This window comes from Zea mays, chromosome 5 (assembly GCF_902167145.1).
Source record: "Zea mays cultivar B73 chromosome 5, Zm-B73-REFERENCE-NAM-5.0, whole genome shotgun sequence".
Classification (NCBI taxonomy): Eukaryota; Viridiplantae; Streptophyta; class Magnoliopsida; order Poales; family Poaceae; genus Zea; species Zea mays.
Window position 1 is genome coordinate 77,108,440 of NC_050100.1, and position 13,379 is coordinate 77,121,818.

The 13,379-nt window shown below is 46.5% G+C and overlaps 1 pseudogene; it reads right to left on the reverse strand.

The window, feature by feature from the left end:
- Positions 1 to 8,452: 8,452 nt before the first annotated feature.
- On the reverse strand, positions 8,453 to 9,316 carry LOC109939712 (uncharacterized; annotated as a pseudogene).
- Positions 9,317 to 13,379: the final 4,063 nt, after the last annotated feature.

Below are 13,379 nucleotides of genomic sequence, written 5' to 3' on the forward strand. Positions count from 1 at the left end.
GGGCGGAGCGGAGTTCGCCGTCTTCCGGGTCTTAGCCCGAGTCCGAGCCCTGGGTCGGGCGGAGCGGAGTTCGCCGTCTTCCGGGTCTTAGCCCGAGTCCGAGCCCTGGGGTCGGGCGGAGCAGAGTTCGCCGTCTTCCGGGTCTTAGCCCAAGTCCGAGCCCTGGGGTCGGGCGGAGCGGAGTTCGCCGTCTTCCGGGTCTTAGCCCGAGTCCGAGCCCTGGGGTCGGGCGGAGCGGAGTTCGCCGTCTTCTGGGTCTTATCCCGAGTCCGAGCCCTGGGGTCGGGCGGAGCGGAGTTCGCCGTCTTCCGGGGCTTAGCCCGAGTCCGAGCCCTGGGGTCGGGTGGAGCGGAGTTTCCTATGGCACCTTTGGCAAGACCTGACTGCCTGTCAGACTCACTCTGTCGAGTGGCACTGCAGTCGGGGTGGCGCAGGCGGCGCTGTCCTTCTGTCAGACCGGTCAGTGGAGCGGCGGAGTGACGACGGTCACTTCGGCTCTGCCGGGGGGCGCGCGTCAGGATAGAGGTGTCAGGCCGCCTTTGCGTTAAATGCTCCTGCAACTCGGTCAGTCGGTGCGGCGATTTAGTCAGGGTTGCTTCTTAGCGAAGCCAAGGCCTCGGGCGAGCCGGAGATGTGTCCGCCGTTAATGGGGTCCTCGGGCGAGACGGAAGTCCCTCGAGGTCGGCTGCCCTTGTCCGAGGCTAGGCTCGGGCGAAGCGTGATCGAGTCACTCGTATGGACTGATTCCTGACTTAATCGAACCCATCAGGCCTTTGCAGCTTTATGCTGATGGGGGTTACCAGCTGAGAATTAGGCGTCTTGAGGGTACCCCTAATTATGGTCCCCGACAACTTTGCAAATAGAACCCTAGATAGGGAACTTAACCCTAAATAAGGATCAAAGGGGTAAAACTTAACCCAAGTTGAGAAAACCTAAAAGCTTTAGGGGAATAGTCATAAAATGTTCCCAAAAATGAACTTGAATCACTTTTATACCCCTGGATACCAAAAACCCCATTTGAAACCCTCGAAAACCCTAAAATCAAACCCTAGGGGCTTATGTGCAAAATTGATGCACATTTGGACTAAAGTGCAAAAACCAAGTTAATAAAGTATCTTAAGTCACTTGATTCACTAAGGTGTGAATTTGGAAGCCAAACCCTAAGATTTGGATTCATTTGCAAAAAGGCCCCTAGTTGTGATTTCATGCTAAGTCTGAATTTCAGATTGATGAGCTCAACTTTGGAGCCTTGTAACTTTCAAACTCTAGGGTTTTTGCCCTAGGGCACCACATCAAAATTGTAGACCAAACTAAGGAGAACACCTTTGCTTAAGAATGTGAGCTCAGTTGTTAAGAAGAATCTAGAGATAATTAAGCTCAAAATCTGGCTGTCAGGCTGTTAAGGTCTGAATTTTCAGAGTAACAGTGGACTGACAGCAACTTCAAGCTCAATTCTGAGCATGATCCAGTGCTCAACTAAGTTTAATCCCTATAGTCGATTTGTAGCTGGTATGTAGCACTACAACTTTGATGCAGAGACTCGGAGATGTTGCCATAGAAATTTGGGAGAAAATGGTGCTCCAGAGTGCTCTGTCAGGGCGACTCATGAGGATGCGCCATGGTACAGTGACTGTTGGGGATCAGACCGCCAGCGCGGCTGTCCTTACCGCCGGCGACCTAACCGCGCCGTGATTTGCGCCGGGGTCGGGATAATCGGGCGGCGAGCATCTCCGTGCGAAGATCTTTTTGCTCCGGGTAAGGTCACCGCGGTGGAGAGCAATAACTCCGGCTGCCACGCAGCCACTTCTCATTCTGGCCATATCCGGTCATCAGCGTCGCTCCCCTCCATTCATCCACGCCGCGCGGATGTGACTGCGTTACTGTCGCGGCGGGGACGTGGCAAACGCGTGAGAACAGCTATCGCTTGACGCCGCAGTTGATCGCCAGCTAAGGCCGGCGATGGTTATCACCATGGCCGCGGCAGTGACTCACCGCAGCTATAAATTCACCACATCCTCGCTCCCTTCGCTCAAATCAACCGAGCTCCGACCTTCGTCTCTAAATTGCGAAGCCATAGCCACCACTCCCGTCTCCGATTAGCCCCCCTAGCCGGAGAATCGCCGTTTTCCCCCAAATCAGTTTACCGCCGCCGTAAAAGCACCCTCGCCATGGCCAGCCACTTCCAGGTCTGATCATGCTCTCTGCGGTTCTGTTTCAGTACCTGTATGCATTCGTGATGCTCATCAACCCACCCGATCGAACTAGACCATCCCCAATCCGCGGGAACGTGTGCTCCCATGCTCGGTGTCCGCCGTGATCGTGGACAAGCGACTCCCAGTTGGGTTCATGTTAGTTTAGTGGTTGTTCCTAGGTCGCCTTAGGTAAGTGAAGCCTCCCCGTTAGTTATTCCAAGCAGTCATCGCCGGCCATGGCCGGTACATACCACGTCAGGGATGATCTGCGTGCGTGCCGTGGTCAGGGGCATTCGCGGGGAAGAGATAGAAGATGGAGGGCATTTCTGCAATTTGTCAGTGGCACAGAGGAACAGTAAGCAAACCTACTTCGATTTAGCTAACAAACCGAGGGCCTCTGTGCAAAGTTGCCGCGAGCGCGCGCGCGTGGACGTGTTTCTGCGGTAGTTGGGCTGCCTGGGCTGAAATCGGCCCTGGACTGTTCAATCTTTATCTTTTTCTTTTTCCAGCAGAACTCCAACAAATGTAGAAAATTACAGAAAAATCCTAAAAATTGTGAAACTAATTTTCCTAGGCTTCTTATTTTCCCTAGAATTTAATAAAAATAATTTCATGATTTTTAGATTAACTAAGGAATTTTGGGTTATTTAAAATAGCTTAAAACATTAGTTCTGGATTTTTAGAAAATAAATGGTAATTCCAAAAATGCCCAAACTTTTTATTTGAACTCTAAACATCATTTAAAAGCCTTGGGTAGAGTTTGGATTAATTTGGACCTTGTTTGATAACTAGAACCCAAAACCCTACCCCTGCCCTTTGAACTCCTTTACTGACTCCGGAAACCCTAAGTTCTCGGAGTTCCGTGAAGGAAAGTTGTATTCAAGACTTAGATAATAAATCTTTATTATCTTTGCACTCTCATGAGCATTACATGGCATTCATTCTTATATATACCTATATGGTTATATTTAGAAAACGAAGAAGAGATCGAAGTGACTAAAGAGAAGACACCACCACCTTCGGATTCTCAGGCCGGGAACCATTTCTACTTTGATATCTGCGGGTCCGAGCCTGACTCACCTACTAACGAAGGCAAGCCCCGGTGCATGCAACCCCTTTCCTTGTGTTTTTAAATAATTTTCGCACACTTTAAGTCTAGTGAAATGTGCATTAGGTTCATAGGAGTTGCTTGGAACCCTTTGATGCATTGCTTTCCTTGATATCCATACCTTTATAGATACTTCTGTGAAGTATCAAAATATGATTTACAAAAATGCTTAGCCCTGCTTAGATCTTGTGGATAGAGGTTGTCCTTAGCCTAGCTCGAGAAAGGATGGCTTCTACCTGCAAGAATATTTTCATTTGGAGCAATGGTGGGATTTTACTGCAAAGTTCCCTGTGATGCTCTTTTCATCCTAAGGAACAGAAACAATCCTAAGGATGGAAATACTTAAATTGAGACTTGGGTTAGGAACAGGTGATGTTCTACCCAGGTTGATTAAGGATTGAATGCGTATGTAGGTGTGCTGATCGAGGACCCTTTAACTAGTCACATGCCTCGTCATGGGTAAGCCTTGCCTCGGGCAGACTAAGACCAGAATAAGATAACACGAAATGGGCGTGGAGCGGTGGCGAGAGTAGCGTGTACCCTCCGTGGCAAGAGGCTGGACAGTGGTGTATCTGTGCTCTCGGTTTGCGTGAACCTGATCTGGTCTTAAGAACCCCGGTGGCGGGTTGACATTTGCAAGGGTTAAGTGCTACATATGTCGTGTGATTGGAGATCCTCAGCTGAGTATAATCGATTCGGATCGCCATACCTTCGCGGTTATGAAGACTTGGTCATTTCCCTACAACCTAAGTCAGGATGTGAACATTATGAATAAAATGATGTTGTATTGAAGAGATGATGAAATTAGACTAGATGCAAACAGAGTCTATTAATATTTAATCTGGCGTTAAAATATTGAAAGTAAGGACTCACTTTAGTAAGCTATTTCTGCAAAAGTATCTAAGTTGATTCTTGCTAAAGCCTCTCCCTGATTCCTATTTATCCAGCATACCCTTGAGAGTCTTTTCCTTAGTCGGGTAAGACTTGCTGAGTAATTCCATACTCAGGGTTTATCCCTCCGTTGTTTTTAGGTGAGGAAACGACAAATTTTTATTGCTTTTGCTCCAAGGTGGTTCCAAAGGAAGAAAAACAAGACTGAAGTGCGGGAGGAAAGGATCCTCCATTAGGACTTTTGTTTAAAAACTTATCGGGAGGAGTTTTTACCTCGCTTGGTATTGTAATAATACTAATCAGCACTCGTTTTATAGCTCTGGTCTGTAATAAATAACTTGATCTTACTTTATAAATAAATGTAAGTTTATGTAATCGCTTCCGCATTTCTATTCCTCTGATGTTCTGTAATGTCTGCAAGACGGGTGAAACGTTCCTGGAAAGGTAAGAGAGAAGATACCGAACTTATCGAGTGATTCAGGAACATCTACAGGGTTGTCTGATGTCTGTTAGACAAGGACAACTGTAGGTGGGCCTAATTACTTGGGAGGTTCCGTCACAGAGCTGCTTCGCTATAATTCACTGGACTGTCCGGTGTACCACCGGACAGTGTCCGGTGTCCCAGGGGAGAGCGACTCTGAACTCGCCAGCTTCGGATTTCCGCTCCGCTATAATTCACCGGACATGTCCGGTGCACACCGGACTGTCCGGTGAGCCAGCGGAGCAACGACTACTTCGCACCAACGGTCGACTGTAACGCATTTAATGCGTGCCAGCGCGCGCAGAGGAGCAGAGCACGCGCGGGTGGCACACCGGACAGTCTACAGGACTTGTCTGGTGCGCCACCGGACAGCCAGGCGGGCCCACACGTCAGAGCTCCAACGGTCGGAACCCAACGACCTGGTGACGTGGCTGGCGCACCGGACAATGTCCGGTGGCACACCGGACTGTCCGGTGTGCCATGCGACAGCAGCCTCCACCAAACGGCTAGTTTGGTGGTTGGGGTTATAAATACCCCCAACCACCCCACATTCAAGTTATCCAAGTTTTCCACCTTCCAACTACTTACAAGAGCTCTAGCATTCAATTCTAGACACACCCAAGTGATCAAATCCTCTCCCAATTCCACAAAAGCTTTAGTGTTAAGTGAGAGAGATTTGTTGTGTTCTTTTGAGCTCTTGCGCTTGGATTGCTTCTTTTTCTCATTCGTTCTTGCGATCATCTCAATTGTAAACAAGGCAAGAGACACCAATTGTGTGGTGGTCCTTGTGGGAAGTTTGGTTCCTAATTAATTTGAGAAGAGAAGCTCACTCGGTCTGAGGGACCGTTTGAGAGAGGGAAAGGGTTGAAAGAGACCCGGTCTTTGTGACCACCTCAACGGGGAGTAGGTTTGCGAGAAGCGAACCTCGGTAAAACAAATCCGCGTGTCACACTCTTTATTCGCTTGCGATTTGTTTTGCACCCTCTCTCGCGGACTCGTTTATATTTCTAACGCTAACCCGGCTTGTAGTTGTGATTAATTTTGTAAATTTCAGTTTCGCCCTATTCACCCCCCCCCCTCTAGGCGACTTTCACTTTGCACCATGGTTGTGTATGAAGCAAACCAATTTCATTATCTCATTGCTGATTCCAGGTCGTAGATCTCCTGGTAGTGATATAGATATTTATATTGAGCCACTAATTGATGATCTGTTGGATATGTTTGTTGAAGGGGTAAGGACATATGATTCCGCAAAGTATGAGTATTTTCAATTGCGTGCTGCAATAATATGGACCATATCTGATTATCCAGGCCTAGGGTATATTGCAGCATGTACTACATCAGGTGAAGTTGCATGTATTGAATGGCACTCATATACACGTTCTCTACGATTGAAACAAGGTACAAAAAATTGTTATATGGGACATCGTAGATTTTTGGACCCAAACCATCCACATAGATTTGATCCAGATTCATTTGATGGTAAAGTTGAGGATAGGCCAGCGCCTAAACCACTTTCTGGAGAGGAAGTTTTAATGCAAACAGAGAATATGCACAGAGTGCATGGGAAAGGTTGCCAACATAAAAAGAAAGCAAAAAAGTCATATTTGATACTCCTCAAAGAAACCATGGATCATCTCAAAATGCAGAGGATAATCCTGTAATTTTCTCATCTATCACTTCATATTTATGTTTCATTATTTGAGCTTTGTAATCTTACTTCACATATATTATTAGGTTGGCAAAGAAGTCATATTATATTCTATGATGAGATCTGAAGTTCCTGTTGCAATAGCAAATATTATCTCAACAGACCCAACCACCAAGGTGGGAGATGTTCCTCTTGGAAGGAAGTTTACACAAGTTTTTGTGACTCGCCTGCTAAAAAGGGAAACTTCTCTACCACGACCATACTTAGGTGTAGAGAGTATGGGGGTGCCCTTTTTATGCCAATTGCATGGCCAACGAACAAGGTAATACTACAACCTTGTATTTTATTTATGTAATTGATGAATTCTAATATTCTGTATTTTTAGATGAGTCGTAACAAAAAATCCACATTGGCCTAAGGTTCTATAGCAGCAGGTAAATATATATGTGACACTATTTTCTTCCCACCATATATAGTTGTGTATATGTGTAGAGTGTGATTAAAAAATTATCTTCTACCTGCCTACTTTGCAGTTGCATATATACACCTAGCTGATTGTGTCACTTTTTCTTCTAAATGTTGAAGTACATTAATTCTTGATGAATTCTAGATGAACCCTTAAATATGCACTGGTACATTCCATTTTAATTGTACACAAGGAACATTTAGCCATGAACAAAAGGTACGATTATGTAGCTGGCAGATTGCTTATGTTCAAAAATAAACTAAAGTAGATTAAACCGAATCAAACAATGGGGTGGGGTGGGGGGCTAAAACGATCCTAAATTTTGTTCAGGGGTCGAACAATCAAAGATATTATCAGGGTATTAAAATTGTAACTCGCCTATTTTAGATAAGGGTATTTGTGAACGAATGTTTGATTGATTCTCATAACATAGTATTAAAAGAAGACACAAGGCTGCTATGTACGACATCTTGAATTTCATGAGATTTAAAAACACCATAAAATTATTAGTCAGTTTAAGCCTTCTGTACACCAGTAAACACTAGAAGACATAGGATTGCAGCTCATTAAAAGTCGGCTAGCTATGGGTCAAAACATTGTTCAAGCCTGCTAAAATCTGCTCTCAGCCAGTTTACCACCAAAAACTGCAATAGCGTTTTCAACATCCTGCCATATTAAAAATGCAATCTACTCACCGTCAGTCTTCCTTTAAAAATTGCAATAGTATTTTCAACAGTTAAGGTTGTTGTACACTACTAAATAGGATAGCATTGGCGTCGTTATAATGGTTTCAGCGATGATGAAGATATGTAAAGAGGATGAGCTGAGGAGATAATTGAGTCTCAAGTTTTTTTATTATCTGTTGGGAGCCGCATGTGCACTCGCCTTCGCCTGGGGTGTTCCAAACTTTCAGTTTGTGTTTGTGGTTGGGCTTTAGGTGATGCTCTAAAATTTATCAGTCTGTCTGATGATTTGTATTGTTTGGTTCATGGTAGTTTTTGGTGGAGAGTTTGTCATGTTGTTAAGGCTTCATGGTTCTCAAGCCTATTTGTACATATTGATTGATCTAGTAAATTTTGGAGTTGTGTCTGATTTAGTTAGTTGGAGCGTTCTTTTATTTTGGGTGGCCCTATTTCCATTTTTATTGGAGCATGTTTTCATGTTCTATTTCTTTGTAATCTTGTGCACTTTTAGTTTGTATTTTCTGTTGGGAGTTTATAGACATGATAATACAGTAATTGACAAATTATCAGAATCTGCTACAGGAAGAGGTGTTGGAAGCACGTAGGATCAGATTGAGTTGATGCTTGAAGTGCGTGAGAAAATGATTACGAGCATGCATGCTAGCCGTTGGCGTAACACCGAGCTGATGGAGAGATTTTAGTAGGGAGAGTAGATGGATCTTTAGACTTTTGCATGTAATAGTACTGAAAGATCACATCAGAATTTAGGAAACATGTATGCTATTATATTTTATATGTTCATTTCACAAATCATGTTCCAAACAAATTTATGTTGGAATCCAAAGTCAAAGGTCGATCTCTCTTGTAGTAATCAAATTTCATATATTCTGATCTACATATTATTCAAGTTGTCATGCAATGTGTATCATAATCACTTTATTATTTGTTTCATTAGCATATATTTGTATACATAGATTTTTTTAACTGCACATAAGGAACAACATCAGACAATCTGTTGGCATATAAAATTTTAGCGACACACAAGGTGTCGACACAAGGAATATGTCGGCAAAACGTTGTCCGACGGCAAAGACATGTCCGTCGGCAATAACGTCAACATTGTCGACAGATAGTTTGCCGGGAGATCTATGTCTGCCGGTAAAGGTTATTGCCGACAGGGCTTTTGCCAACAATCATTATTTGTCGGCAAAACACTTTACCGACGGACTATGCGACATTATTCAGGTGTTTTACCATCAGACAATCCGTCGATAATATTGTGTCATGGTGTAGTGGAAAGGGAAACAATTAAGCAAATTGTGTTTGGAATTGATAGCACACCTGAAAAATGGCATGAACCTAGAATCCGTTGCAATTTTGGTATGAGTTTGGATAGAGCCAGGAAGCTTCACAAAACACTGAGTTAGTGTGGGAACAATATCAAATACTTCAGATATTTTTCTATGGATAGTCTCTCCACTATGTTGAAAAGCCTTCTGTAGCATTTGGTTACTAGCATTGTGGGAGATCATGTACATGAACATCCCAAGCTGCTCCTCAACAGTAACTCCTCGTGTATCTCATAGTAAATTCTCTCTTCTAAGAAAATTTGTTGTGGTTCTGAATATTGCTGGCTCCATTCGGAACTCGGATTTGTACCAACTCTCATGTCCTTCAAGGATTTCTCTAACCTTTTTAGCACCAGTGAGTGAGGAGGTGTGGATGGGCTCTTTCTCTTCTGAGAGGTATGGAATTATAGTAGTGAGAATAACAAAGAACAACTCATCGTCGTCTTCTTCCTCGTCTAACAAAAATTGTCTAACTTGCTCCTCCCAAGAACCCATATTTAGAGAAGTGGATAACAATTGAACTTATAAGGCAAGTTATCCAATTGAACTAAAAATTCAAGGCATCTACAGACCAAAGCATACTACTATCAACATAAAAGGGGGGAAATATTTAATATCTATACAACGATGGAAACAAAAAAACAACTGAAAATGCTAGAAACAAGATAGGGAGTCTGTCAACAAGACATGTAAAAATGATACATATAGGCCTCCCGTCGCCCAGTTCCGCACTCGTTTTCAGAGGTCAGAGAAGTAAGCGAACTGTGATGTGTGTGGAGCACATCGTCAAAAAAAAAAGGACTCCTCGCTCTCTGTTATTGCGAGCACGGTTGTCGCGTAGCGGCGTAGGCCACCCCTTTTTCTTGTTTGTGTTTGCCAGCAGTTATTCCACGTGCCACGCGTTTGTCTAATTACAGTACAGCATTACAAATCAGAGTGCGAAAATCGATTTCTCAGGGTTGAGGATTTTCCATGCACTATTAGATCTGAACTTCAGTTTCTGAGAACATCAAAGCCTGTTCTTTTTTTTTCTCCTCCACCACACACACACACAAGTGCAAGGCTCCTGCCTCTACCACTAGAAAAAAACAAAAAAAGGCACAATGCACGCTTCACCTGCGACGTCTTCCTCCGTTTCAAGAAAGACGAGATGTGTCACGGGTAGCTACTAACACACCACAGCAAAAGAACGCATGATCAGTCTTCTGCCTTCGCTACTCCTACTCTGCTTTGAACAGTTCATGGAAACGTAGCAGAGCACCAATCCTAATCCGGAATCAGACGGACTAATGCAAGACGAAACTTACAGTTCCACTCTCCACACACATCGGTTCTGCCCTCGGTCTTCAAATCTGTTGCTCTGTTTTTTCAATTCTCGGCCACATCGTTGCCGCGTTAGCTGTGAACAGGCGAGCGAATGAATATTACGCAGGCCAGTGGAGGGGAGCGAGCCATTATGATTAGGACAGGTAATTTGGAGTTAGCTTAGGTGGGGCAGTCACAGGCACAGCTCCCGACGGTAAGAAGTGAGGGGAGGCCCGCCGGACGGGGTCCGTCGTCTACAAGCCGCCCTCCGCACGGCTCTCCGCTCCCCGTCACCAGTGGCGGGCCAATGATTTAGAGGGTGGGTATTCGATTTTTTTATAAGATGGTTTTTTTGGAAGATTAAAACATGTCTATCGATATATATAATTAATTATATATATATAACATATAATTAAGCACACTCGCTATAGTAATAACTGATTCAATAACTAGTCTACTAAACTCAAATTTCATGAAACTATTTCAAAAGTTTTAAATCGAAATGCATATGTTTGTTGTTGCTCGGTTGCTGGCTGGTTGTTTATCCTCTTTGGCATTTTCCAATCGCTAATGCCCCATCTACATCCCAGTACTGCAAGCAGCAAATCAGGGGAGGTCAAGGTCGGGTGGCCACAGGCTAGGTGGGCTTGGACATTGGCATGATGGGACCTTGCCCCCTGGCTGTCTGTCCTTGCACGCGGTGACGCGCCTGACTATGGTGGATTGAAGCCTCGGACGAGGGACGACAGACGATGCAACAACGAGGCCAGATGCAATGCAATGACAGTTAGTCGGTCAAGTCTAGGTACCTAGCTGTGCTGCGAAGCCACAATGGCGCAACGAAGTTGCTGGTGTCTCCATGGCATGTGGGGCTATAAGACGTGACCACGACTTGGTGGCTGGCCCATCTGATGACCCTGCCATGGTGCGACTACAATAAGGTTTGGGGATTTTTTTTGCCGTGAGGTACTGAGGTGGGTTTTGTCGCTCTGTTGGGCCTCATGGTCCACGACAAACTGTTAGATTAGTTAGGTATGAGAAATAGGATGGAGATATTTTGGGTCCAAATTAACATAATTCCTTTATTTATTTGATTCATTTTCTATCTATGCATATACACTATATACATGTATATATACTGAAGTTCTTTTGCCAAAATAATAGGTATTCATTTGAATACCCTTGAATTGAACGAGACCCGCCCCTGCCCGTCACATCGTCGATCTGACCCAGTTCTATATAATGCCACCCCAGCCCCTCCGCTCCTCCAGTCCAAGCCCTCTTGCCTTCTTCTCAGCCCACCTCTCTCTTTCACGCGCGACAAGATGCAGCAAGACGGGGATCTAGAGTGAGATCTTACCTTGTCGAGGGGAAGGGGGCACCGATGGAGAGCTCGGTGTGGATCATTGCTCTTTAGGTGTGCACCGACGCGGATGAATCCCAAGGTCCCTCGATGGAGCGACGACGGACGAGCTCGTGGGGATGGGGAGTCGCTGGGAGCTCGTGGGGACGAGCGACGGCGGATGAGCTCGTGGCAACGGCGGACGAGCGATGGCGTTTGGGAGGAGCTCCACAGGCTAGGGTTGGAGTCGTTTGTGTTAAGTAACCCTAGTTAGGGTTATGTGGGCCCCTGAAGTGTCTCACATCTCTATATAAGAAACTTGTACACTCCTTTATATTACATAGAAGAGAAAGAGGCCAGAGAATCAACCCTATACCTTATGTCTCGTGTGTTTCTATGTCGTGCTTATGGGAAGGGAAACGGGTCTTCTATAGCTTCTCGCGCCTAATCTGCTGACGGGAGGGAAGGGAGTGGATCTGGTGATCCATGGTAACATAGTTCTCAACACGTTATCAGCACGCTCTACCTCGACGTTGTTGGGGATCAGATCTGCATCAACTCTTTGTCAAGCCGGCAGGTTCTCCGACCTAGCCGAACTGTCTTACGCGACAGCCTTCGATTCCGTCTCTAGAAATCAAGTGGTATGTCTTTGTGAGTAGAATGAATCTACTGTTTATCGTGGCTAATTAAAAAACACGGCGGCAGTGGCTCTGCTGGCCACGCACTGTGCGAACTGCTTCGATAGAGTACCCCGCGTGCCTGTGCCGCGCGAACCGCCCTGCTAGCGGCTCTGTGACCAATCTGTCCAAGCGGCAGCTCCTAAAGAATCGTTCAAAGCGGTTGTAGCTGAGGATAGATGTACGGTCAAAATAAGAGAGATGGAACTGCTTCACTGCGCGGACAGAGAGACCACACGCACCTCCTGCGTGCATGCAACTAGTGCCTGGATAAGAACGAGTGGTAGTAATGCATGTGTCGGCGTTTCGACCCCGGGGGGTCCCTGGACCGACGAGTAAATTGTCGCCGCGTGTCCCAGCCCAGATGGGTCGGCGCGAGACGAAGCACGAAGGGGGGAAACAAGGAGACAGGCGTAAATGGGAAACCCGCGGCCTTCGTGTTTGTCCTGCGCCCAGGTCGGGTGCGCTTGCAGTAGGGGGTTACAAGCGTCCGCGTGGGAGGGGGCGAGAGGCCAGCACGCGCTGTCCCGTCCTCCCGCGCGACCAACCCTCTCGTACGAGAGCCCTAGACCTTCCTTTTATAGGCGTAAGGAGAGGGCCCAGGTGTACAATAGGAGATGTAGCAGTGCGCTAACGTGTCTAGCAGAGAGGAGCTAGCGTCCTAAGTACATGCCGTCGTGGCAGCCTGTCGGCGTTTCGACCCCGGGGGGTCCCTGGACCGACGAGTAAATTGTCGCCGCGTGCCCCAGCCCAGATGGGTCGGCGCGAGACGGAGCGCGAAGGGGGGAAAGCCGGAGGGAGACAGGCGTAAAAGGGGAAACCCGCGGCCTTCGTGTTTGTCCCGCGCCCAGGTCAGGTGCGCTTGCAGTAGGGGGTTACAAGCGTCCGCGTGGGAGGGAGCGAGAGGCTTACGCGCGCGCCGTCCCGTCCTCCCCCCGCGCGGCCAACCCTCTGTAAGAGGGCCCTGGACCTTCCTTTTATAGGCGTAAGGAGAGGGTCCAGGTGTACAATGGGAGATGTAGCAGCGTGCTAACGTGTCTAGCAGAGAGGAGCTAGTGCCCTAAGTACATGCCGTCGTGGCAGCCGGAGAGGTTTTGGCACCCTGTTCGTGTGATGTCGTGGCCATCGGAGGAGCGCTGGAGCCTTGCGGAAGGACAGTTGTCGGGGCTGTCGAGTCCTTGCTGACGTCTCCTTGCTTCCGTAAGGGGGCTGAGAGCCGCCGTCGTCATGGGGC